This window comes from Protopterus annectens, chromosome 17.part0, assembly GCF_019279795.1.
Source record: "Protopterus annectens isolate FY-2018-M chromosome 17.part0, PAN1.0, whole genome shotgun sequence".
Taxonomy (NCBI): Eukaryota; Metazoa; Chordata; order Ceratodontiformes; family Protopteridae; genus Protopterus; species Protopterus annectens.
Genome location: NC_056751.1, coordinates 392,335,375 through 392,362,217, shown reverse-complemented (window position 1 = coordinate 392,362,217; position 26,843 = coordinate 392,335,375). Strand labels below are relative to the sequence as shown.

Genomic DNA, 26,843 nt, shown 5'->3' with positions numbered 1-26,843 from the left:
CTGCTAAGCAAATCTGTGTACAATCAGACAAAATAAATGTAAAAAATTATTTACATGACTGACATTCACTTTGTTCATGATTCAAGATGATGTGGCCAGCTGTATCTGTGTTTACATATGTAACAAGCATTGACAAAACCCACCACAAAACAACACACTGAACATAAGCGACCTATAAACAAACAAATACCACAAAACAGTAACCTAAAGGTTTTCGGAGCTTACAGGCGAGGTGTTTTTAAAGGTCTTCTGAGCTTACCAATGCATTTTTAAAGGTCTTCTGAGCTTACCGGTGTGGAATTTGTTTTTTATGCAACAAGTATTTTCATTTTAAGACCTTAAATCTTTGTGCTTAGCACGTTAACTTGATCACCTTTTAATATGCCCAGCACTCCACAGTTTTCAGCTGCCAAAGATTCTTCCATAGTGTACTTCAGGTGGAGGGGGGTTGAACTTGTGTCCCAACTGCTTGTTCAGGTACCACATGGACTAGTTGCGTAACAGTGTGAGGAGAGGACCCGGAAAGAATCCCCCATGGAATAAACCACCCTCTGCTCCAACTGGTTGATAGGAAAAGTACAGTTTTGTACCTACCATAAATGTAGATGTCCGATAGGTATGCATCTGCAGTCATCACATATGGGTTTGTCCTGCCTCAGGCAGCCCTTCGGTCGGCCGGATTCCAAAGTCTGGGTCCAGGCGGCTGATGTCGCCCCTTCCCCGACGTCAGAGCGCCTGGGGTATAAAAGCATCAGCCGACGCCATCTTCCTCAGTCTTTCTTGCTCCAGATGCCAGGTGCCCTCTAGGAAGGCTAAATTTGGAAAAATGCAATAAAAAAAAAAAAATATATATATATATATATATATATATATATATATATATATATATACACAAAAACAAATACACCATAATAGCTCCCCCCAGCTAGCTAATAGAGAAACACACCAGGAATACCACAAGGAGAGAGGGGAGGTAAACCTGACTGCAGATGCATACCTATCGGACATCTACATTTATGGTAGGTACAAAACTGTACTATGTCCTTCAAGGATGCATCTGCAGTCATCACATATGGGCAGAATACCATAGCCAATCTGGGGGTGGAGGAACTAGGAAAAGGATGGTGTAGCTAAGATACCCTGCAGGACAACCGTAGGAAAGCCTGCTCTGGATCTGGAATATAAAGGTAAATTGTAATGCTTGGCAAATGTATGCAATGAGCTCCATGTGGCAGGCTTCTAAAATGTCCTTTGTAGCCACCCCTCTTAAGAAGGCTGTGGAGGTGGCTGTGGCTCTCGTAGAATGAGGTCTAATGTTAGCTGGTACAGTCTTTCCATGAAATGAGTAACAAAAGCGAATGCAATTTCCTATCCATTTTGAAATAGTCTGTTTGGAAATTGCTTTTCCTTGAGTACCAGCAGCATATGCTACTAGCAGCTGGTCAGCTTTTCTGAAACCTTTAGTTCTGTCCAAGTAGTAGCGCAACTGTCTGTGAATGTCCAGGGTGTGCAGCAGTTTCTCCCCTTTGTTTTGTGGATTTGGGAAGAAGGTAGGCAAGTGAATGGCTTGATTCAATGAAACCCTGGATACCACCTTTGGCATAAAAGTAGGATTAGTTCTTAATGAAACTCTGTCCTGGTGAAAAATAATGAATGGCTGCACTGCCATCAGGGCCTGCAATTCCAAAACCCTTCTTGCTGAGGTTATTGCCAGAAGGAAGGCAGTCTTCCATGAAAGGTACTGTAGATCTGCAGATGCTGCTGGTTCAAATGGAGGCAGTGTTAGTTTTTCCAACACGAAGTTAAGATCCCAAGCAGGAAGAGGTGGTTTCCGAGGAGGTTTGATGTTTTTGATTCCTCTTAGAAACTGTCTTAGGAGAGGATGAGAAAAGACAGGTGGATCAGTATTGTACTCTGCTGAAATTGCTGAAGCATGAATCTTAATAGAAGAGTAAGACAGACCATTGTGGAACATTTCTGCCAAACATACCAGGATATGTGCCATGTTCATCACTGTCGAATCTAGGCCCTTTGAGGTGTTCCAGATAAGAAACCTTTTCCATTTTGCTGAATATGCCTTTCTTGTGGAAGGGCGTCGAGCTTCCATAATAATATCCTTCACTCTCTGGGATAGCTTATCCTGAGGAGGAGTCAAGGTATTCTCCACTCTGTTAGTTGCAATGTTTTCAGGTTGGAATGTAGAGTTTTGTATCTGTGCTGTGTCAGTAGAAGTGGCCATAGAGGCAGAGGCCATGGTTTCATAAGTGACATGCTCCTTAGCAGTGGGTACCAGTGCTGTCTTGGCCAGTCCAGAGCTATCAGAATCACTTTTGGCTGCTCTGTCCTGATCTTCAGTAACACCTTGGTCATTAATGGGATAGGAGGAAATGCATACACTGTCATATTTCTCCAGCTGAAAGAGAGGGCGTCCACTTTCCACGCTTGTGGGTGGTATGTCCTTGAGCAGAATTTCTTCAGTTGATGATTGTGGGGGGATGCAAATAGATCTATGTCCGGGCTCCCCCAAGATTGTGTTATCTGTTGGAAGATGTCTGGGTGCAGCATCCATTCGTGTGCATCCATGATATTTCTGCTTAAGCTGTCTGCCAGTGTATTGTCTTTCCCTGGTACAAACTGAGCTTGTAGCTGTATATTTAGTTTCAAGGAAAGATCCCATAGATTCATTGCCAGTCTGCAAAGAGGGTAGGAATGGGTACCTCCTTGCTTGTTTATGTACCACATAACTGTGGTGTTGTCTGTCCTTATTAGCAGGTGGCCTTGATGCAGAAAGATTTTGAAGGCCTCGATTGCATGTATCACTGCTAGCATTTCTTTTTGATTTATGTGCATGCGTAGCTCCTTTCGTGACCACTGTCCTTGGATACCTCTGCCCTCCATGTGTGCTCCCCAGCCTAGGTTTGAAGCATCCGTTGTAATAGTTTGGGAGGTTTTTGGCTTTGAGAAGGGCAATCCCCTGTTGGACTGGCTGGCCTGAGCCCACCACAGAAATTCCTTGTGAAGGCATGGAATGAGTGGGATTAAAGTTTCCAAACTGTGACTGTGCTGAGTCCATAAACTCCTTAGGTACCACTGTAGCTTTCTCATATGAAGCCTTGCTTGTGGAATCAAAAGAATACAGGATGCCATGTAACCCAGGGCCTGCAGGATTTTCCTTGCAGTCAGCTGAGTTTGCCTTGTCAGATTCTTGATGTAATCCGGTAGCTGTCTTTGTTTTTCTTCTGTGAGATAAGCCATTTGGGTGGTTGTATCTAGATCCGCAACTAGAAAGGCTATTCTTTGGGATGGAACAAGTCTTGATTTGTGCATGTTGACTGTATATCCCAAGGCCTGTCGAAGATTGATGGCATAATTTAAGTCCTTTATCAAAGTTTGTTGGTTGTCCGCTTGTATAAGGCAGTCGTCCAGATATGGGTATATTTGAATCCCCTGAAGTCTGCAGTGTGCTATTACTGATGCCAGGCATTTTGTGAATATTCTGGGCGCAGTAGATAAGCCAAAGGGCAATGCTGAGAATTGATAATGCTCTGACCCTGCAAGAAATCTGAGGTGTCTTCTGCAACTTTGTCTGATAGGGACATGCAGGTATGCCTCCTTGAGGTCTGGAGTCACCAGCCAAGACCCCTTTCCCAGCATGGGAAGGAGTTGCTGTAGAGTCAGCATTTTGAATTTTGGCACAATGAGATAAGTATTCAGTGCGGACAAGTCGAGAATTGGTCTCCATTGATGCACTTTTCTTGGAACAAGGAAAAGCCTGGAGTAAAATCCTTAGCCTTGTTCTGAAATAGAAACTTTTTCTATGGCTTTCATTAGTAGTAAGTTTGAGATTTGTTTCAAAGCCTCTGCCCTTTGATTTGGTGGCAGACCTGGCATGCCTTTTCTTTTTGGCAATGTGTGGAAATGGAACCTGTATCCATTGTCTATTTGGAGTGTCCATTTGTCTTTTGTAATGTTGTGCCAATTTTTTGAGAATAAAGAAAGCTTAAAGCCCAAAGGTGCTTCTAATTGAGCCCTGGTTGGCAGAATCAAAGCAAAGTCATTGAGTTTGTCCTTGTGCGGCAGTTGTAGGTCCTGAACTGCCTGTCTGGATTGGAGGCTGCCATTGACGGCCTCTGTAGGAGCCCCTAGCTTGCCCTCTACCTCTGGCACGCCTGTTCCTGCCCCTTTGAAATCTTTGTGTGTCCGGAAAGGACCAATTCTTGGAAGGCCAATTTCTGCTTAATCTAGGCGGTTGGACTTGTAGAAAATCCTTAACTGTTTGTACAGATTTTGCCTTTTCCTCAAATTTCTTTAGGACTTCTTGAGCAGTGGAACCAAATAACTTTTGCTTTTCCAGTGGAGCATCCAAAAGCTTAGCTTTAACATGGTCTGGCAGAGATTGTTCCTTCAGCCAAGCATGCCTACGTATGACAACACCCGTCATTGCTGACCTACATGAAGCTTCCAATGCATCATAGCCACACTGCAAGAAATGGTTACTAACCTGCTGGGAGTTATGTACCAGATCCTGAAGGGATTTATGGTCAAGGGGTTCAGTAGAAGACAGTTTCTTATGCATTTCTTCTAACAAATACTCTTGGTACTGTATCATATGAAATTGACAATTTAATGCCCTCATAGCAAGAGTGGCAGAAGTATACACTTTTTTACCCCATCTCTCTAATGCCCTGGACTCCTTTGCAGAGGGGAGTGGGTTCTTAGTAGTAACAGCTGCAACCCCTTTGGACCCTGTAAAATGGTTTCAGGATCAGCAGAGTGGGCCTTGCAAAGAAAATTGTGTGTCCGGGACCCTGTAATACCTATCGGGCTTAACAGGGGCTGGAGGCAGAGTGTCAGGGGTCATACTAGAGTCAGAATACACATCAATGACATTTAAAACAGGAGGAATAGCCAAAGGTCTATGCTGAGGTAAATGAAGAAAAGTTCTTAGTCTTTTCCTGGAATCAGAATATTCCTGGCCCTGCCATTTGAAATGCTCTCTCATAGTGTGAAGGGTTTCCCCAAAGGAAAGCTCTTCAGGAGGGGAGGCTGAGGGGATAGATTCCTCTGCATCCGAATCCTCGTAGGCCGAATAAGCCTCCTCCTGGTAGTCAGAGTGATCCGAGCCATCAGAGGCCTCCTCTGAGGAAAGGGGATCAGGGTGATCCACCCTGGGCCTTTTGTCTAGAGGAGGTTGGGAGCCCCTGTCCAGATGGGGCTGAGAGCCCCTGATTAAAGAGATAAGGTCCTCTGCTAAGGTTAGAATCTGTGAACTAAAAGAGGGTCCCTGAGGAAAACCCTGGGAGGCATGACTTTAGTGTGTTTTGCAGCTTTAGCCCTGGTGAAGGCCTTAATGGACATGGATGCAGGAGGCCTGGCTGCACCACGTGCTGGTGTAGCTTTGTCTAAAGGTATGGTGTCGGAAGATTCCAATACACCAGTTTCTGAAGGCAATTCTGTAACCGACTCGGTAGGAGCCTCCGGGGCCGAGGCTGTCCGTTGTATTGTTTCAGGGTTTGGAAATTCCAAGGACTCTTATCAGCCGAGACAGAGACAATCGTGGTAGGCCTAGCCGCGGTTTCGGGCCCGCGTGTGTCGGTCCTTGTCTTTCCGTTTCTTAATTAAATGTGATGTCGGGGTTTCCGACGGCATTTTGTATGAAATACTAGCCCCAAAGAACTCTTCTGCGAACTCCGACCGACGTCTAAGAGTGCGTCGGTTGAAGGAAGCGCAGGCTGAACAGGCCGAGACGTCGTGGTCTGGGCCTAAGCAGGGAAGACAGTAAGAGTGGAAATCCCTATGAGGTATTTGTTTCCCACAAGTTAAACAATTATTAACTTCATCTGACATCGGCTGAGGCAAGAAAGAGTCCTCAACGGGGTACTTAGCTTTTGAAGTCTTCGGATAGCGAATTTACAGGAGCTGGCCGACCGGCACTTGCGAACTGCTTCTGCTTCGGGCACCACGCGGCAAGAAAGACAGAGGAAGATGGCGTTGGCTGACGCTTTTATACCCCAGGTGCTCTGACGTCGGGGAAGGGGCGACATCAGCCGACGCCGGACCCAGACTTTGGAATCCGGCCAACCGAAGGGCTGCCTGAGGCAGGACAACCCATATGTGATGACTGCAGATGCATCCTTGAAGGACATCCCTTCTTCTTGCACTGGGTGAGAACCTTGTCAGCATCCAAAATGGGTTTTGCTGCAGGAAAACAAAACCAACCAGGAAGGGAAGCTGACCTGAAATGTCCACCATTCCAAGCACCGATTAAAAAAAGGCCAACATTAAAAGGTCTAGGATAGTTCTGAAGCCATTTCACTGCAATCGTAAATTTTCAGGTGTAGCAACAGAACAATGAAAGTCATATCAAGCCTAAAAAGAATAGAAGAGCTGATGCTTGAAGCCTGTACTACATCTTCACCAAAACAGCCAAAGTCTTGTCCTCAAAGGCCTTCACCAAGGGTAAGAACGTGACTGGAAACAATATGCTGTCTCTGGAGTATGACCATGAAAGAGAACTGCAACCCACTGAGTCTTTTCAATAGTTTTCCATGGCAGGGTGAACTAAGAAAACTGACTTGGACATTAGCAGTCCCAGACTGGAAGTCAGGAGTGAGACAGCAGCTGGCCGAATCAGCTTCTTGGGCAACTGTGACACCACAGAAGGCAAAAGAGCAAAAGGATTTCTGCAGATGACAATGAAGTCCCCCTTTTGAGAAAGGCCAAACAGTTAGTAAAAAAAGGAGGGTGGAAAATTGTAAAGGCTCTCCGCTGATGGGAAAGACCATTTCCTCGGACGTTGTTGACCAGATCCCTGGCCAAGCTGGTTGAAGAACATTACTCTCAGATATGAGTATCCAATATCTTTGCTCCAAGTTCCTCCATCACGAAAGCCCTTAGCCACACCATCCTGAAGAAGCCAAGCCAATCCTATGGTTTGGGTCTATATTACGAAATCGAAAAGTGATGTAATCAAATGGCATTTACATCAAAAATGCCATTTATCTAAGTCGCTCTTGTGGAAAGCTGTGCCCCCCACACCCCCTGCTAATTATATATACCAAATCAGAGATCGCACTACAGTGAGGAAAGTGCAAATGTTCCGATCTTCACTGTGTCGCGATTTCACTATAAACACCTCGATGAACGGCAGTTCCATGTAAGGTGTCATTTGATTAAATCACTTGATACTGTGAGAGACAGTACAGTTGTGTACACTTACAATAAATGAAGATGTTTGAGTGTATTCACTGTTGCAGTCATCACATTTGGGTTATCTGCTTGCGGTAGCCCTCAGTCGGCCTGATAAACAAGTCTTGGGTCCTGCGTCGGTAGCTGTCTCTTCTTCCGTGACGTCAGGTTGTCAGGAGTATAAAATAAGCAGCTGACGCAAGTACATCAGTTTTTCTTGCCCTAGATGTCAGGTGCCCCCCAATGGGGAGCAATTAAATATATAAAATACAAGGTTATACCTCACACAAAAAAGCAAATATACCAAAAAGCTTTTAAGCATAGTAAAGGAGAGTACATGTATAGCCAAAAGAAGACATGGGGCTGGAGGGAGGGTAACCAAGACTGCAACAGTGAATACACTAACATCTACATTTATGGTAAGTGTACACAACTGTACTATGTTCTTCGTGTTTCACTGTTGCAGTCATCACATTTGGGTAGATTCCTAAAGCTAAGGATGGGAGGAAGAACTTGGATAGCATTAGGACCAGCTATAATGCCCTGCAAAGCTGCAGTGGCAAAGCCAGATCTGGATTTAGAGAAAATTGGTAAATGGTACTGCTTGGTGAAAGTACGTACAGAACTCCAGGTAGCAGCTTATAGGATGTCCCTGGTAGGGACACCTCTGAGAAAGGCTGTAGAGGTTGATGTGGTCCTGGTTGAGTGGGTCTGATCCCCTGTGGGATAGGTTTTCCATGGTGCCTATAACAGAAATTAATGCAATGGCCGATCCATTTAGAAATGGTTTGCTTTGAAATAGCCTTCCCTTCTGTCCCTGCAACAAATGCCACCAGCAATTGTTCAGATTTCCTTAGAGGTTTAGTCCTGTCCACGTAGAATCTAAGTGGTCTGTGCACATCTAAGGAGTGCAGTATCAGTTCCCCTTTGTTCTGTGGATTACGAAAGAAAGTAGGCAAATGGATGGACTGAGCCACACTGGATACCACCTTGGGCATGAAGGAGGGACTGGTTCTGAGGGACACTCAGTCCGCATCAAAGATGATTAAAGGCTCCACTGCCATCAGGGCCTGTAATTCAGATACCCTTCTAGCTGAAATGATTGCTAAAAGGAAAGCTGTTTTCCATGAAAGGAATTTTAAATCTGCAGTAGCAGCTGGCTAGAAAGGAGGAAGAGTGAGTTTCTCCAATACAAAGTTGAGTTTCTCCAATACAAAGTTAAGGTCCCAGGATGGAGTTGGAGCTTTCCTGGGTGGTCTTAAATTTTTGGCCCCTCTGAGGAACTGTTTGAGCAGTGGATGAGAGAAGAGGGGAGGTTCTGTGTTATAATGAGCTGAAATGGCTGAGGCATGAATTTTGATTTGAGGAAAAAGACAGGCCATTGTGAAGCACCTCAGTTAAGTATAGTAAAATCTGAGGTAAATTGGGCACTGCTGTGTTTATAAAACAAACTCCAACAACTAGGTAGAAAAATAGCAGATCCCAAGTCCTCAGCTCGAACAGGGCAAAAAAACCACAATCCACTTCCAGTGCGCAGTAAAGAATGATTTCCACGTATCACAAAACACAGGTTTATTACCACAAGATATACACTCCAGTAAAAATCAAGTTGATGTCAGGTTTAGCGCTTTCATCTGACTGAATCAGACTTCTTCAGAACCAAGGTTGCCAAATGAAACAGCCCTTATAAAGTTAATTAGGCGCCAAAAACTTATTTAAAAATTAAGAGTTTTAAAGAGACATGAAAAACTGTGTTAATCACAATAATTAAAAAAAGTACAGGTATCCAATAAACACTAGATGCTTAAAACAAAATATATATGTAGTACAAAGAGTACTAATAATGCTTAAGAAACATACTAATTTCCAAAAAACATAGTAATTTTCTAAAAATCCCTTAGGGAATAGTTATGTATATTAAATGCTTATAAAAATGACAAGGCATATGCAAGTATAATATTATAAATACTGTAAATAATGTAAATAGTGTAAATAATGTTCCCTAGTTAAAAATATTTAAAGTAAATTTATTATGTATATATAATTGTTTTTTTTTTTTTAATTATTGTGATTAACAAAGTTTTTCATGTCTCTTTAAAACTCTTAATTTTTTAAATACGTTTTTGACGCCTAATTAACTTTATAAGGGCTGTTTCATTTGGCAACCTTGGTTCTGAAGAAGTCTGATTCAGTCAGATGAAAGCGCTAAACCTGACATCAACTTGATTTTTACTGGAGTGTATATCTTGTGGTAATAAACCTGTGTTTTGTGATACGTGGAAATCATTCTTTACTGCTGTGTTTATCCCTTGAGACTGGTTCCAGGCACAGAATCTTTTCCATTTTTCAGCATAAGATTTTCTAGTACTAGGCCTCCTTGCCTCTAAAATAGTATCCATCACTGGTTTACTGAGGGATGGTAAAGGAGAGACTAAAAAATTAGCCAGGCTGCTAGGTTCAATGTTTGAAGCTGAGGGTGCAGAAACTGGTTCTCCTGCTGAGACAACAGGGTAGGGGTCTGAGACAGGTGTAATGGGGCCAACAGTGACACACTGCGCAATAGGAGGTACACCAGTGTTGGCGTCCTTGGTTTGTCTTGTTTGATCTTTAGTAGTACTTTGGAGAGCAGAGGAGGAAAGGCATACACTGATAGGTTTTTTCCAGCTGAAGGACAGAGCATCCACTTTCTAGGCTTGTTTGTGGGGAGTCCTTGTGCAAAATTTGTCCAACTGACAGTTCAGGAGGGAGGCAAACAGGTCTATATCTGGGCTCCCCCATTTGCTTGTCAACATGTTGAAAATTCTTGGTTCCAGTTTCCACTTGTGTGGGTCCATGAGGTTTCTGCTTAGTCTGTCAGCAAGAGTATTCAGTTTTCCTGGCAGGAACTGAGCTTGTAGATGCACTTGCTAGCTCAAAGCTGTGTTCCACAATGCCATGGCTAGTCTGCAGAGGGGGTAAGAATGGGTATCCCCCCCTCGCTTGTTTCTGTATCAACAGTGGTGTTGTCCGTCTTTACCATTAATTGTCCTGGAAGAATGTGGTCCTTTAAGGCTGTCGGAGCATTCTGTACATTTCTTTTTGATTGATATGTAGGTGCATTTGACTTGGGCACCATTTGTCCTGAATGCACATCCCTGCCAGGTGAGCCCCCCCATGCACAGTCTGATACGTCTGTTAGGGTTTGGGGGGTAGTGTGAATGGTAGTCCCTTGTTTTGGTGGCAGGCTTCTGCCCACCAAAGGAACTTTAGGCGTAGGCAATGTATGACAGGAATCATTGCTTCTACATCCTGAGAATGTTGACACCATAGGCTTTTTAAGTACCACTGTAGTTTCCTCATATGCAGTCTTGCATATGAAATTAGAAGAATGCAGGAGGCCATTAACCACAAAGGCTTGCAATATTTGCCTTGCAGATAGCAGGGTTTTTGTTGTCACTTGTTTGAAGTAGGTTGTCAAATGAATTTGTTTCTCTGGCGTGAGAAAAGCCATCTGGGAAGGTGTATTCAAGCTTGCTCCCAGGAATATAATTTGTTGACAGGGCACCAGGTGTGATTTCTTTTCGTTTATGGTGTACCACATACAAATTAGCACCCTTTGTTCAAAGGCCAGATGATTCAAAAGCATGTCCTGGCTTTCTGCCTGAATTAGACAATTGTCCAGGTATGGGTATATTTGGATATTTCTTTGCCTGCAAAATACAATGACTGGAGCTAGGCACTTTGTGAATGCCCTGGGCGCAGTAGATAAGCCAAAGAGCAGTGCAGAGAACGGATAGTGCGTGTAGCCTGCTTTGAAGCGTAGGTATCTTCTGCAAGATTCCCTGATTGGGATGTACAAGTATGCTTCCTTTAAATCTAGTGTTGCCAACCAGGCATCTTTGCCTAGCATAGGAAGCAACTGGTGAAGAGTCAGCATCTTGAATTTTGGAATCACCAAAAAGGTGTTTAGAGCAGACAGGTCCAGGATAGGACACCATGAATTGTCTTTTCTGGGTACCAGGAAAAGTCTAGAGTAGAAACAGTGTCTCTCTTCCTCTTCTAGTACCAACTGAATAACCCCTATGCTTAGGAGAGAGTGTACTAGCTTTTGGGCCTCTGCCCACTGATTTGGAGGCAGATCTGGCCAACCTCTTGGTGTTAACATGTGGAAGTGGAATTGTATCCTTGGGACACTATTTAAAAACCCATTTGTCCTGGGTAACGAGTTCCCAGTTCTTTGCATGAAGAGCAATCCCCCCCCCCTCCAAAGGGACAGTCAGTTGAGAAGTGCTTGGAGGTTTTAAAAAGAAGTAATTGAGACAGTTTACCATGGGGGGGGGGGTTATTACTCCCAGATTTGGAAGTGGAAGCCCCCCACTGCTTTGTCCTGTGCATACCCTGGGACTGAAATCTGGGTGCTCTGGTGGATCTGGGTTTGGACTGAGGTGGTCTGGAAGAGGCAGGAAAGGACCAATTCTTAGAAGGCCAATGCCTACTAAATTTACACTTGTAAAAAAATCTTTAACAGTTTGCATAGATTTAGCTTTTTCCTCCATCTTAAGAACTACTACTGCTTTGTTGCCAAACAGGCGGTCCTGATTTAAGGTAGCATCCAGTAATTTAGCTTTAACATGATCTGGCAAGGATTGCTCCTTAAGCCAAGCATGCCTTCGAAGTACAGACCCAGTTACAGCAGCCCTGCAGGATGCCTCTATGAATCAAAACCACATTGCAAAGTATGTTTTCCAACTTGTTCAGCAGAAATCAATAAATCCTATAAATCCTTACTTTCAGCACAATCAGGAATCATCACTTTCTGTTTAAGCAATCCAATAACATGCTGCTGATACTTTAACACATGAAACTGGCAGTTTAGGGCCATAAAAGCCAAAGTTGCAGAAGTGTATACCTTCTTACCCCATCTATCCAGCGCCCTGGAGTCTCTATCAGAGGGGGAAGGATTTTTGGCATTAGTAGCTTTAATGCCCTTGGGTCCCTGTGAAATGGTCTCAGGATCTGCAGTAGGATTTTTGAAAAGGAACTTTTAAGAGTCAGGAATCCTGTAATATCCAACAGGTTTTCTGGGAGCAGGAGGTACAGACTCAGGGGCCAAGCTAGATTCAGAAAAAGCATAAACAATGTCTAGCACAGGAGGTATGGCTAAAGGCCTGTGCTGAGGCAGGAGTAAGAAATCCCTAAGCCTCTTTCAGAATCAGAGAAATCCTGACTCCCAACGAAAATGCTCCCCGAGAGTATGCAAGGTTTCACCAAAAGAGAAATCCTCTGGGGGGGGGGGGGGGGGGCAGAGGGAATAAAGTCCCAGCATCAAAATCCTCATAGGTAGATGAGGGTAAATCTTGATCATCAGAGGAGACCGACATTTCAGAATCCTGGTCAGAAGTATCATAAGCAAACTCAGTCCTAGGTCTCTGAGGGAGAAGGTTGGCTTCCCCTGATTAGAGTAATAAGGTCTTCAGCCATTCGTATTTGTTATTAGGCAAGGAGGCCTGACCATGTGGTCTGGCCATCAGTTTTCTAGGCAAGGTTTGAGTTTTAGGCCTTGAAGAAGATGGCGTTGGTTTAATATGCAAGCCAGTAGGCCTGAATACACCCTCAGAAGCCAGTGCCTGCACAGCGGCTCCAGACCCAACCAATGTAGAGACATCCGCAGGTTCAACAGCTGAAGCATCTCACGGCATACCAGATTCCAAATGGGTCTCAGTAGAGGCCTGCGAAAGCGCCTCACTGAGTACCGTTGAACTGGTGACTGGCTTAGAAGCGTTGTTGGCAACTTTGGACCTAGGGCGGCCTGTCTTTATCTTTGCGTTTTTTTTCGGAATGTCGGTAATCGGATGGCTTACTGAAGACATCTCAGGATAATTGAACCGAGCACCAAAATATTTAGAAGTAAAAATATTCCTACAACAGATAGTTTGAGGTTTAAATAAGGCACAAAACCAACAGTGAGGTACGTCGTGGTCAGGACCTAGGCAAGGAATACAGTACGAATGAAAATCTTTGAGGAATTTGATTTCCACAAGAAATGCAATTTACTTTTACTGACATTGGCTTAGAGCAAAAAAAAGTTTCCCCAATGGGGTACTTAGCTTTAAGTTGAAGACTTCGGTTCTGAAACACGAAAACGAAAATTTCATAAGTCTGCAGACCGGCACTTGCGAACTGCTTCTGCTTCGGGCACCGCATGGCAAGAACGACTGATGTAATGGCGGTGGCTGTATGTTTTATATACCCCTAACAATGGAAAAAGAGACGTCAACCCACGCAGGACCCAAGACTTTGTTAATCAGGCCGACTGAGGGCTACTTCAAACAGATAACCCAAATGTGATGACTGCAACAGTGAAACATGAAGAACATCCTGTGATTCCAGCCCAAGCCATCAATGCAGTCAAAATTACACGTGGACATGACCTCCACAGCTGTCAAAGCCACACAGTGTCTACAGAATATCTTTGAATCAGAGATGACTTCAAACTTCCCCAGAGCCTTCTGGAGTACATGGAACTGGAACAGAAGGACCCAAAACCATAATATGGCATAGGAATACATTTACCACATCTGTTCAAAGCCTAGCAAGGTTCTAAAATGCTGTGGTTTCTTGCCCTATGCAAGACTGAAAAGGTCACAGAGGAGTTGGTATTGGGATGCTTAGTAGGAACAACTCAAATTAGCTTGAAAAGCACTGCCACAGGGGGTTGAAGAGGTAGAGTGAAGGTACCACCACACTGCCCTAAAGTCACCTTAAATATCGGTCCTAAAGGAATAATTCAATGCTCTTTAGTCCTTCTACCCAAAAGCTACACAAATCACTAAGAGGAAGGAACAGGGGTCCCCAGGCCAGTCAAAGTTGATCCTCATAAAACAGACAGCATCCAAACACAAGATAAACCTGAAGGAAAAACAGACTACATATACTCGCTTCCTTTATCCTGAGAATACAACCACAAAATCTACTGACAGAGTATAAGGAAGAAAATGAACTTAAAGTGTGAAATCTCTTACAGATGCGCACAAGACAGCTGGGCCAGGGATCAAGAAAACAAGAATCAGCACTACTGCATGACCAAAAAGACAACACACAATAGTAAGCCAAGGCAGCACTAACCTAGGGGTCCCCGATAATACATCTCCCACACCTGCGACTCACGCTCCCAGAATACAACCATCAAGTCAGTCTGACATGCAGACTTCTGACTAATGACATTTTAAACACTTAAGAAAAGCATTGCGAACGCTTGTGCAATAAACTCTTCTCTGTGGTGCTCTCCAAAGAAAACGCCATTAAGGATTGTTTTTCCCTTTTATAGTTATCCCTTTAAAAATGTTTTTCTTTTACGAAGAACATTTTTTCACTTTCACTATTTCCAATTTATATATTCATCACTTATTTCAAAACCTTCTATGACATTTTTATTTGCTTCTTTTCCTTTTCTATTTTTATCTTCTACTTCTATTTATTATTAGTTCATTTTCTTCTTAACTTCATTTTTTCTATTTTAACAGTCCATCCATAAATGACCTTTTTTCACATTTATAGCATTTCGATTCTTATTTTCTTGCATCACAACCGATTTCCCCACAAATATAATGCTTCTTTTTATCCCAGTTAAGTGATCATCCTTTCCACAGAAAAAAGTGTTTTGGGCACCTCCCAATTTTACTACACCCTTAATTCCTTCTACATTTACCATGCTAGGAACATCTACAACTATTCACTTTTAACACAGCATTACAGTCCAATCCCCCAATCTATAAACCCCTGTTGTATAACTTATGACATGTCCAGAACTTCTTTACATACTTTGATTAAATGTCTCTCTAAAATCTCTCTTTCTACTTCTATTCAAAACTGAAGGTGTACTTTTTTGTTCCCCTATTAAACGCTTTGGCCACATATAAAAATTCCACAGGTTGCAGTTCCATTTTCTTTTCATATTCTCCCAGTAAACTTTCCATAGCAGATGCAGTCTCAAACGTCACAAAATGTTAGTCTGTTACGAATGAATGCACTTAACTCTTGAACCTTTAGACCTAATAGTACTCAACGTGTCCCAAACCTCACACCTGTCTAATTCTCTCCATTATTTTGAATTCTCACGAACTTGCACTTAGTGTAGACCTCATCTTTCTTTTTTTCCTCTCTTTGCTCTTCCTCCACTCTTCCTTTACTGACTACATAGAATTTCCTCTTCTTGCTTCTTTCCTGCAAAACAGAATCAGCTTCAGTCTGTACCCATGTATAATTTCACCCCACAAAACCTCCTTTCCACTCTTACTGAGCTGATGGGTACACAGCAAGCCTAAGTACATCATCCTGTAACCCTCCCGAATAGAAGGTTGTAATTATACACCCTTCATTCTGCAATCCACTTACAGACTCGGCAAACATATGTTGCTAGAAATCCTCCATATCCTGCACAAGCTACTCAACAGAAACAGCCCTGGCATTCGCCTCAGTTTTCCGTCATCTTCACTGTCTCAAGCACTGTTCTTCCAGCCACTACTACTCTACAAATGGAGCAAGTGCTCTACAGTGGGTAGGGGAAGTTCTACAATGCCCTACACACATTTCTTCTAGTAGTAGTAGTAGAAATACCACCACCTCTGGTCTTGCCTGAAGACAAGCCACAAGCCTAGTGGGATTAACCCAGTCAAAGGATAAATAAAATATTTATTTCAGTATGACCGGGTAAAGTCCACTGGGCCTAAAAAAGACCCCATTTTCAGTGAAGGCCTGGGGAGAAACTCCAGTAACAATGACAAACATATTAGCACATACAAAGCAAAGAAGTCACACAGCTTTATGTAACATTCTACAGTTAAAAGAAAAAAATCTACAGTAATAAAATCTAGCAACTGTACAGTCAGAGTCATTAACGGTGAATTACAATTGAAATTTTACATTCCACAGTAAGAGTAGTAAAAATCTAGCAACAGTACAGTCTGTCATTAACAGTGAATTATAATTCAGGACAAGAAATTGTTGGAAATAACTTAAAATTTGGAGGTTAAGGAGGAGTATGAGGGCAAATGATGTGAGTGCAGAGATGATGCACAGAGTTAGAAGGTGGATTTTGACACAGGAGGGCCTATGTGGGGAAGGAGCAAGGGCCTTCCCACTTTGAAGATAGGTAGGAATGCAGGAGGGATTTACAGTTAGAGTGGTTCTGAGTATTATATTATTAGCAGTACTTATTAAAATATTTTCTTCAGCTACTCAACACTGACACTACATCCCATTTCCATTTTCCACTCAGCAACTGTACTGTATTGCTTCTAATTTAAGTTACTGCTGTTGAACGTTCTGCTAAAATTCTGCAATTTGCAGGTCTATAATCAATAAAAAATATTCTCCAAGAGGTCATAGGGCATTCTAAACAGGTTCTTAATTCACTATATCCAAGTGACACCTCCAGTGCCATTTGGAGGTTAAGGAGGAGAAGAATCTAGCAGCCTACATTAATATCATACCACTACTTATATTTGCAACAATATCCACTAACTTTGCTGATTCCTGCAACAGAACTTGCATAGCCTATCGCTCAGCTATTACAACTCCTAAATGTGTGAAAAGTTAAAGAACAGTCTCTAATTCTTATATCTGCTTTACACCCACTGCATGAAGTGACCTATATAAATTCTGTTAGCTGAAAACTACTCGTATGGAATGTTCTCATGTATATACTCTATTGCTTGTACAATATCTTTGATTTGAGAATGATTACTTTTGTACTGTTTTTTTTCACCAACTGTATAAACTGCCAATAATGTAAATTCTGTATTGTACGTGAAATGTCTTGTACGTGAAGCTTTTCTCCCCGGTCTCCACTGAAAATGGGCACTTCTGGCCCAGCTGGACCATATCGGTAAACAAAAGCAAATAGAAATAAAAAAAAATAATCTGCAGTTAACTCTTACGGATGCTGCTAGGCATCAAATATTGTTTGTTCCTGTTTGCATCAACAATTCCATAACCATGTTATGTACAAAGTTTTAAAAGATTTCATCTTAAAGCTTACACAATGGCAAACTCAACTGCATTAATATTTGACCTCTGTCTAGTGCAGGTAAAGAGATATTAACTGTTTTATGATACTAATTTATATAGATATAATTTTCATTTTTCTAAACACTCTCAAAAACCAAGCAACACAGAAAGAAATCCTTAGCCTCTTATGAAAGCTCTCAACTAGATGAACAAAATGCTGCAATCAGCATGTGTGTAAATTAAGTGGTTGCCGAGATATTGCTAGTTGTTTACAAGCTATTACAAATGTAATAGTTACTGTGTTTACTGTGACTTATAAAATTCAGTTTAAGACCTACAACCTAAAGAACAGTACCACTATAAAAATAGTTTGTGCTGAAGAATTTGCCATTTATACTTTTCATAACCCCTATGCTTCTAGAGACAGGAACACTTCTTTGAAATGTGAAGACAATTTAATTCTGTCAAAAGGCTTAAGCTCGGCCAAATGGAAGTTACAGTGCAAACTTCTTGAGCTCAAAAACAGTGAACGAGATTAGTACACTAGCTGCCCTTTAGGGGCATTGTAAGCCTAGCCAATTTCCCTTTCAAAGGTGATAGTCAAGCCCTGTACCATCAACTTAGCCTTAATATCAGGCAAAAGTTGAAGCCAAAGTTAAAAATACCTCCTCATCACTGATCCAAAAAGTAACACCCCTATAAGAACCATCTGCTGTATCTTAATTACACGTGATGGAATGCCGAGCCACCTGGGAGGAAGTCCCTAACAGGGAAAGGGTAGAAGATTTACTCACAGGGTCCGAAAGATCAGAACTAACCTAACAGGCCTGAGATAGGAGAACCAACAAATATCTGGACATTTGGGTTTGATAATTAACAGCCCTAAAAGGCAACTAGCAAAGGTATAAATGTTGTCTAACCTTTCCATGGTCCTGCTATCTTTATCACAGGGCAGTAACTTGGGAGAAGGAAGCAACTGAGAGGACTTGTCAAACGCAACAGACACCACCAAAGGGTCAGCAGAAGGATGCATACACAAATTTAGTTCTCCGGCACCTTATGGAACCTATCAGGCTTTTTGGGAGCAGGGGGCTGGGAGTCTGGGGCCTCAGAAGTATTGGAAAATGCATCCAACAAGTCAACCAAAACAGGAGGCAGCAGAAGGTTTGGGGGGGATCCATATGCAACAACTCATAATATCTTGTATGAACCTCAAATCTGAGGACAATCTCAATTAAATAAATCCATCATCCTAGAGATAGAGTCCCCAAAAGAAATCTATCCAAAGGGAGTATCAGGACTGGTAGATTCCTCTTCCGCAGATCCACAGTCCAAAGGAAAGGGCAACTGGGAAGAGTAACCACGGCATTTCTCATTTGAAACCAGCTCCTCCTCAGAAGAATCTTGTTCCCTGGGTATTTTTAGAGGGATACAGGACCGGAGGGGGGGGGGGGGCTGGAACAGGAATTCCCTGAGGAGGTTTCAATGTCAAAGCACTAAAGCCCTGAGTGAAAGCCCGACATTCACTCTGTGGATCCTTAGGAGCAGGAGTAATATCTTTAGTCTTTTGCTTTTTCTTCAATGGGAAGTATGCTTATAAAAATCTGTAAGGCTCAGACCCAGGACTGCATGCAATAATGGTAGTAGGGACTTCTTTGACGAATATCTGTGAACACCAATAGGCCCCTCACACAATCTGCCACGGTTCCTCCAGAATGTCAAAAACAGACAGCTGCAACACCCCTTTCCATGTGCTTAAAGCAAGATCCATGCTGGCCTCTAACCCAGCTGTGGCAGAGGAATCCAACGATAAGGCTACATGAACATCTGGGCAGTCAGACACCTTGGGAGAAATGACCACCGAGGTCAAAAAGCAGAAGACTTTGCCTAGGCTTCTTGGCCTTCACTGTAGGCTTTCCCTTGGAGCAGTAAGTACCCTCCATCGTGTCTTTCGTGAGAAGCTTTGGACAATGGTTTTCAAGATAAAGCACCAAAGAATCTACTACTCAGGGTTTCAGATACAAAAGCTTGACAGATGGAACAGGAGGTATGGTCGTGCGAGGCACAAAGGCAAAACAGACACTGTTCATGGCAATCCTTATGGAGAATCTGTCTCCCAGATTGGCATTTACCCTTCTTGGATGACATGAATCCCCACAAGCAACAGTAAGAGACAAATGAACCCTGATGGGGCACTTATCTGCAACAGCTTGCTGAACCAGCAGAACATTCAGACAGACGATCAACAGATTATGTTCAGACTGGCGGCAAAGTTGTTCTGAGGATGGTACATCCGGATGCCACCTTTATGCCCTACAATACGCAAGGAGTGTGTGATGCACGGCGTACCTTAAACCAACCTAAGGATTTGGTATACTTTTCCGTTTCATTTTTACCATATAGTCCATTTAGCTGGTTATTCCATTTTTGGACATTCTGATTTGGTATAATGACCAAACGTCAGGCCACCCTTGGCCAGGGATCCCTAATGTAATGCATACAGCAATGTTGAAATGGAAGGACATCAATAAATACTCCAAGCTATGACAAATATCAGAATCAAACTTATGTACTTGCATAATGATTTAAATGATACAAGTCCGCTCACTTGTGTTTTTTTTAGGTCCACAGTTCTGATTTGATGACTCCCATTCCTGCACCCAACTGAACCATCTGCTTCTCCATCATAGCAAGACTCTCTGGTCCATTTGCTCCCTGGTGTAGGTGAAAAGTCACAACAGTGAGCAAGCCAGTCTGCAGATTGTCTTTCCCCTCAGCAGCATGTAAGCGCTACAAAAAGGTGCTTCACAAAGTCCCCATGCATCCTCAACCCCAAGAGGTGCATTATCTGTATTAAAGGTATGCTAGCTTCATCACACAGCTCATGATACTCCTGCATTTCTGCAGATATAACCAATGCAGTGTGCCAAGTAGCATCTCTTCCCCAAGATGGGTGAGCCAGTGTCTGGCACTCATCTTAACACCTCCCCTTTCTGATACCACTTACACCTGTGCAGCTAGCTGAACCCAAGTCAACAGGGGTTCAGTCAGGGTTATATCCCTCGTCTTCACAAAGCCAAGGCAAGTCCATCTTCAAAGCTATGCAACATAACCACAGGTTCAAGTCAGCTTGGCACCTAGAAACTTTTCCAGGTTATAGGTCCTCCTTGCTATCCGGAATGCACCAACACTCCTCCCTACCCCTTCTTAAAAAGAACTCAATGTCACAGCTAGATATCATCCCCAGATGCATTAGTGAAAAAAAATTCTTAAGTAGCCACTTATGCTGAATATGCAATAAACATAAATGAAAGACTTGCCATATAAAATAAATAATTCAAACCACCAAAGCAGGATAACAGACTTTTTATACCCATATCTCAAGTAGCAGAAGAGACCACTGCTGGTTTTTATACGCTTTGCCCTTGCAAAAAATTCTCTAGTGTGCGAATATGTATCTGTGTGTGCATATATATATATATATATATATATATATATATATATATATATATATATATATATGTGTGTGTGTGTGTGTGTGTGTGTGTGCCAACCACCAAAAAATTGTATTCCAAGACAGACACCAACTCCAGCAGCATGCTCAAAAGGGTGGGCAATAAAGTCTGAGAGAGAAAATAACTCAACTATGCCTAATGAGAAGTCCTTTTGAAAAAGGATTCATACACTGAAAATAGCACCAGAGAAACATTTCAGCACTCCTGATGAAAATCAGGGCTGAAAAGTGAAACCTTAAACAAACCAGAATCAAATGACTGTCAAATAGTCCAGGACACATGGCACTTGAGCCAAGTAAAGATTTAAAACTTTATAAATAGTCAAAACCATGAAGTACATCCACTTGCTCTTATAAATCTTCCTGATTATCAGTTCTCTAGGCAAAGGTAAGGGTTTGGAAGACCAGCATCAGGTATTTTGCATCTCTTACATTCAGCTCAAGTGGAAAATTAAGTGGTTAGAAGAAAGGTGTTAAATTATCAACACGTACAAGAAGGGTTCTGAAACATTTCAAATGTAGAGTAATCAAGAGAAGGCCACAGCAGAGGGAACCAAATATACTGAGGCCAAAAGACACTAAGAGAATGACAGACTTCACCATGATTTTCAAGACAGGCTTGGGAATAAGGGGAAAAAACTCACATCTGTATAAATGACAATCGCCATCTCTTGATGGTTCATTACTGAGTTTTACTCCAATTGCAGAAACTCAATGTTCAGAAGGTAGAGGAACAAAAAGTACAGTTGCGTACACTTGCCATAAATGTACATGTTAGAGTGTATTCACTGTTGCAGTCATTACATTTGGGTTATCTGCCTGCAGGTAGTCCTCAGCCTGCCTGAATATCAAAGTCTTGGGTCCTGGGTCAGATGCCGTCTCCTTCCATGACGTCAGGTAATGAGGGGTATAAAGCATGCAGCCGACGCCATTACATCAGTTTTTCTTGCCCCAGATGTCAGGTGCCCCCCATAATGGAAACAATTTCATATATATATATATATATATATATATATATATATATATATATATATATATATATATATAGATTACACCTCCCAACAAAAAGCAAATACATTAGAAAGCTGAAATACACTACAGAAGAAAGGTATAGCCAAGAGAAGTCAGGGGGCTGAAGGGAGGGTAACCAGGACAGCAACAGTGAATACACTCCAACATCTACATTTATTGTAAGTGTACACAACTGTACTACGGTCTTCGTGTTTCACTGTTGCAGTCACTACATTTGGGTAGATTCCAAAAGCTAAGGCAGGGAGGAGGAAGTTCGACAGCATTAGGGCCAGCTATTAAGCCCTGCAAGACTGCAGTGGCAAAAACCAGCTATGGATTTAGAAAACATAGGCAAGTGGTAATGCTTGGTGAAGCTATGTACAGAGCTCCAAGTATCAGCTTCTAGGATGTCCCTGGTAGGGACACCTCTGAGAAAAGCTGTAGAGGTAGATGCACCCCTGCGGGAATGTGATCTTATCCCCTGAGGGGTAGGTTTTCCATGTTGCTTATAGCAGAAACGAATGCAATGGCCTATCCACTTAGAAATGGTTTGCTTTAAAATGGCTTTCCCCTCTGCCCCTGCAGCAAAGGCAACAAGCAGCTGTTCAGTTTTTCTAAGAGGCTTAGTCCTGTCCAAATAAAATCTTAGTTGTCTGTGCATGTCCAAAGAGTGCAGTACTCATTCTCCTTTGTTTTGTGAATTAGGAAAGAAGGTAGGTAAATGAATGGACTGATAAAGGCCACACTGGATACCACCTTGGGCATTAAGGAAAGACTGATCCTGAGGGACACCCTGTCAGCATGAAAGATGAAGGGCACCACTGCCATGAAGACCTGAAGTTCAGACACTCTTCTTGCTGAAGTGATGGCTAGAAGGAAAGCAGTTTTTCAAGAAAGGAATTTCAACTCTGCAGTTGCAGCTGGCTCAAATGGAGGAAGGGCGAGCTTTTCCAATCCAAAGTTAAGGTCCCAAGCTGGAGTAGAGGCTCTCCTGGGTGGTCTTAAATTTTTGGCCCCTCTAAGGAATTGCTTCAGCAGGGAGTGAGAGAAGAGGGGTGGCTCAGTATTATAAAGTGCTGAAATGGCTGAGGCATAAATTTTAATAGACAAGAAGGAAAGGCCCTTGTGGAGCATCTCTGTTAAGTAATGAAGAATATGCCCATCCCTTGAGTCTGGCTCCCGGAACAGTATCTAACACTTTTCAGCATAGGAATTTCTACTACTAGGCCTCCAGAATGACATCTAGCACGTGCTTACTGAGTGATGCTATGGGAGAGCTCAGGGAATTAGCCAGGCTGCAATGTTCAGGGCTTGAATATGGGGGTGCAGAATGTGGCCCTCCTGCTGGGACAGCAGAGAAGGGGTCTGAGGCAGGTGCCATGGATCCAGCAGTGCCATACTGAGCAAGAGGGGATACCAGTGTTGGTGTGGCCAGTCTGGTAAAATCAGTAGTGTCCTTGGTTTGTCTTGTTTCATCTTTAGCAGAGCTTTCAAGAGGAGAAGCAGAGGGGGAAAAAAAAACTGAGAGGCTTTCCCAGGAGAAGGATAGGGCATCCACTTTCCAAGCTTGTCTGTGGGAAGTCCTTGTGCAGAATTCGTCCAATTGGTAGTTCTGAGCGGAGCCTAACAAGGACCATCTCTAGGTCCCCCCATTTTTTTCTCAAAATGTTGAATAGCTTTGATTCCAGTTTCCACTTTTGTGGGTCGAGAAGATTTCTGCTTCGGTCGTATGCCAGTGAATTTACCTTGCCTGGCAGGAACTGAGCTTGTAGTTGCACCTGGTAGTTCAAGGCTCTGTTCCACAGAACCATGGTTAGTCTGCAGAGAGGATACGAGTGGGTTCCCCCCTACTTGTTTACGTACCACATAACAGTGGTGTTGTCCGTCTTTACCAATAATAGTCCTGGAAGAATGTGGTCCTTGAAGGCTGTCAGTGAATTCTGTACAGCTAACATTTCCTTTTGATTGATATGCAGGTGCTTCTGACTTAGGTTCCATTTGCCTGAATGCACTGCCCTGCCAAGTGCGCCCTCCCCATGCACAGTCTGATGCATCTGTTGTTAGGGATTGGGTAGCAGGGGGTAGGAATGAATGGCAGTCTCTTGTTGTGGTAGCAGGCCTCTACCCACCAAAGGAACTCTGTCTTTATGCAAGTAATGATGGGGATCACTGATTCCAGGCCCTGTAAATGCTGACACCATAGGCTTTTTAGATACCACTGTAGTTCCTCATATGCAGTCTTGCATATGGAATTAGTAGAATGCAAGAGGCAAATCCCCAGGGTTTGCAGGATTTTCCTTAATTTTTACTGACATCGGTTTAGAGCAAGAAAAAGGATCCCCAATGGGGTACTTAGCTTTTTTTTTAAGACTTCGGTTCTGAAACTCAAAAACAAAAATTTCAGGAGTCTGCCGAAAGGCACTTGCGAACTGCTTCTGCTTCGGGCACCGCGAGGCAAGAAAGACAGGTGTAATGGCGTCAGCTGCATGCTTTATACCCCTGACTACCTGACGTCATGGAAGGAGAGAGAGCATCCGACACAGGACCCAAAACTTGGATATTCAGGCCGGCTGAGGGCTACATGCAGGCGGATAACCCAAATGTAATGATTGCAACTGTGAAACACGAACATCACCATACAGGAAACCAAGGGACTAAATCCGGAAAGCAGCTTAATCCTTAGGCTGCTGCTCAAAGTATCAAACATTTTTGCAAAAAGGCCCCAGCAAGATTTCCCTCTGCTACTGAGGATCGACATAAATGACAAGCTTACGGACTACTTGCGCAACACAGGACAATGTCTGAGCAAGTCAAGAATGTGAACTGCCCGCAAAAAGGACTACTGGACAGCCCACGCCTATACCTCGATCTCCCAACAAAAGGAATAAACAGTTCTGCCCTACTCATTTAATCACATTAAAATAGCCATGTTGCACTTGTGAACTACAATACCAATTGAGGAAGAGTCTTTGAAACTCTCAAGTTGTAGAAGCACTGCACATTTCTAGCATGCTCATGAGCAGACTGACCACAGACTTACCAGGCACCCTGAACAGTCCACCACTAACAATACCACATCATCCCAAGCATTATACATCCATGAAAACCACCACCATGTGAAAGGGAAGCTGGAAAAAACTGCATAGTGAGAGCCTGTGGGTAATCAACTACTAGTGAGATAAGTATTACAAGACTGATATATTCACCTGCAATGACATACAACTGTAAATGTGACACCATTTCTTTCCAAGTGTTAACTACAAGACTCCAATGGGAGATCTGGCATGTGATACTAGAAATACAGATTGCCATGAGTCCACGTTCTTTAGACAAAAACTGGCTGGAACAGATTCTTGCTTAAATGTGACAACTCAATGGAATAAAGAATAGTCTCCATTGCAAAACTAACAGGACGTGAGTAAATGTCCAGAAAACAACCAAGCAACATAAGGGTTTGCAAAATGGCTTCATGAAGAGATGCATGTTCACTGCAAAGCCCAAGGACTGTAACATGTACAGTACAGATTCATAAACTGAAAACTGTCAAGGTTCAGTACAGATAGTCTATGCAATCTCTGGTGCGCTGCAACAATGGCCATACTACCAAGGAGGCTATGGTGATGCCTAACTGTAGAGCCCAGAACTAGCAGCAACTGGCACCTAGAAAGAAGCTTAAACTTCCCCTTAACTTCTGAGTTATCTTTATGTGCATGCACATATTCTGGTAGTCAAATCAGTACATCCAGTCATCTCCTAAAAAAACAAGGACTGTTTACATAGAGGGCAGCCAAAATGGTTGACAACTTGTTTAGACTACTAAACTACTGAGACGGAAACGGAGTCCCTTTTTATTTTCTTGGAAGCTTGGAAGGGAGGATAACTACAGATAAGTTCTAACCTCTATTCTGCTATGACACTTTTTGAAAGAGCCTGGAGACTGTAAACCTTTTCTACCACACGGAGTGCAGCTGTTTTTTTTTGTTTTTTTTTTGGGGGGGGGGGGGGCAGTGTAATGAAATTCCATGGCTTCCACACATTGCAATCCAAAGCAGTCCGCCTTATGTAAAGGCCATCCGCACAGAAAAAGGAGGAGGAAAAGATCTCTCTAATCTGCCTCCAGTGTGCGACACTTGGGAAAGTCATCAAGGATTCTGCTGTTGTGGTCACTGCCATCTGACAATGAGCTACGCAACACCGATTGTGAGTATTCCTTCAAGTACATGGAAGACCATCCACCCAAAAAGCCCCAATGCCACAACAGTTATTTCCACCCTGTTGGTTCCTCTAAGAGTTCAGTTTAAACCACATCTGTTGAGAACCTCTTAGTGGACTTCTCTGCCCTTACACAAAGATACACTGACATTTAAATGCAGGTGGCCACAGTCACGGAAGGATTATTATTCCTCTTACTCTCCCGCAAAATTTCTCTTATGTTAAACTAAAAATGTCAATGCCCTTAAAACAGCATTAACAGATGATGCCATGAAAATTTCAAAGTTCTTTAAATATGGTCAGCTACAGTGGTGGCCCATGCCAGACTTTTTAACTTGGGCAAAGATTAATGTGGTGAAATTTGACATGCTAAAGGTCAGCTTCACTTTCAGACCAAACAAGTCTTCTTGCAAGTGTTCTAGTGTCTTGTGTAGTCTGCCAGCAAGCTTAAACTGGTACCTCAAAATATGACAAAGTGAAGAAACATTATAGAAAATGTGGAAAATGCATGAACATGGTTCCATCAACGACACACACCTCTAGGTTCCTTGTAATGGGGATGGACCAAAAAGCCCCTTCTTTAGTGCTGCAGGAACATGGAGTCTGCACCAAAAGCAAAAAAAAGTAAGTACATCAGAAATACTGACGAAAGCACTCCTAAGCCTCTCCTCCTACCTTAACTCTAACCATTACAGACCCTTCTTCTCAACCTTGGGAATACTCTCCTCTCTAGATCAAGTCTCTGATTACACTACATTAGTGGACAAGTAAAAGGTTACGGCCTTAATGTTTTAGTAACCTTTTCTGGTTTACTGTGTGAACGCCCATTATTCAGCTAAAATATGAACTAAACTTAGAAACGATAATTTTGTTGCGCCTAGTGCAGTGTGTGTGCGCGTGTGTTTATTCATATACTGCGTACATATATACA

The 26,843-nt window shown here is 42.8% G+C and overlaps 1 protein-coding gene across 1 annotated transcript in view; it reads right to left on the bottom strand.

Annotated features, from left to right (window-relative positions):
• Positions 1–26,843, bottom strand: part of NAP1L4 (nucleosome assembly protein 1 like 4) — a 709,070-nt gene that overhangs the window by 340,059 nt on the left and 342,168 nt on the right. The window lies entirely within an intron of this gene.